We start from the raw sequence: 1,667 nt of genomic DNA, 5'->3' as shown, positions 1-1,667 counted from the left end.
TATATTATTTGTTATTTAATTGAATGCGACGCATCTATTTCCAAGTATATATATATATATATATACACATACACACACTCACAGTAGAAGACAATAAAACATTCGGACAAATTAGACGATACAAAGGCGGACAGGGGAAACAACAATTAGAAGGACAGGGGAAAAAAGACGGGTCATTCGTGGCCTTCTTTCCTCAGTCAAGTACCAGAAGTCATAACCGTTTTGGGCAGTTACACTTGAGACAGTGTAACTCTTAGCTAAGATCATTAGACCCCTTTGTAAGAAAGCTAGCGAATGTGTACGGCAACAAAGACAAAAAACGGAGATCATAGTACACAATTACAAATACAAACACAAGAAAATAACAACAGGTGTCTTTCGACTGAAAACGAATCAAATTGAGCTGGCGTATATGAAGTGAAAGCCTAAAGGCAGGAATATAGGAGATGGACATAAACACCATGACGCAATTCGATCTGCCAGAAATTTGGAAACGGCATGCTGTACTGTTTGGCATTCGCGCGAGAAGCTCCAATATGAACATTTCAGAGTGTTTGGGTGTGAATCTGAGGACATGTACCGAGAGCAATAAAAATAAAACCTTCAGTCAACAGCATGGTGTTGGGACTGATCGCTAGTGATGGCGACGTTATGCCTCCATTCATCTTCCCACGTGGCCTAAGACTCAACACGGAAGCCTACATCAAGTGCCTGGAGGAGGTAGTGCTGTCCTAGGTGATGAGGGTGGCTGCTGGAAGACACTGTATCTGGCAACAGGGATCTGCACCATGCCACACAAGCAGGAGAACCCAGAACCCAATTTCTGCGACCACATCACCCCTAACATCTGGCCACCTAACTCCCCAGACTATAACCCTTTTATTATTATGTATGGAGCGCAGCTGAACGAGAGACCAGCAAAACTCCTTGTAACACCAAAGATTAACGAAGCTGAAGGCAAGGATTATGACAGCATTCACCAACTTAAACAAAGAGGCTATGTAGAAGATTTGCAGGAGGTTCCAAAGTCGTCTGGAGGCTATGGTTGAAGCCAATGACAACTTTATTGAATAAATTTACTCTTTAGCATTTCAAGATATTTTTATGTAATTTTGGTAAACATATTTGTTAAAATGAGATGTCAGTGTTATTTTCATTTTTGCGTAATTCACTGCAGTCTATCTATCTATCTATCTATCTATCTATCTATCTATCTATCTATCTATCTATCTATCTATCTATCTATCTATCTATCTATCTATCTGTCTGTCTGTCTGTCTGTCTGTCTGTCTGTCTATCTGTCTGTCTATCTGTCTGTCTGTCTACCTGTCTATCTATCTACAAACACACAGACTGCGGGTGTGTATACGTGTGTGTGCATGCATGTGTGTGTGTGTGCGTGTGCGTGTGCGTGCGTGAATGAAAGCGTGCGAGATTGTGTGTATGGGGTAGAAGAAAACCTTAGACGAAGAGAGGGAGAGATATCGAAAGAGATGGTAAGAAAGGGGAGGGGTAGAGAGAAAGCGTTAGAGGGAGAGAGAGAAAAAATAGAGAAAGAGAGAAGGAGAGAGAGAAAGCGTTAGAGAGGGAGAGAAAGGGAGAGAGAGAGAGAGAGAGAGAGAGAGAGAGAGAGAGAGAGAGAGAGAGAGAGAGAGAGAGAGAGAGAG

This window comes from Octopus bimaculoides, chromosome 6, assembly GCF_001194135.2.
Source record: "Octopus bimaculoides isolate UCB-OBI-ISO-001 chromosome 6, ASM119413v2, whole genome shotgun sequence".
Lineage (NCBI taxonomy): Eukaryota > Metazoa > Mollusca > Cephalopoda > Octopoda > Octopodidae > Octopus > Octopus bimaculoides.
The sequence above is the reverse complement of the archived record's forward strand: the minus strand, read 5'-3'. Positions refer to the sequence as shown.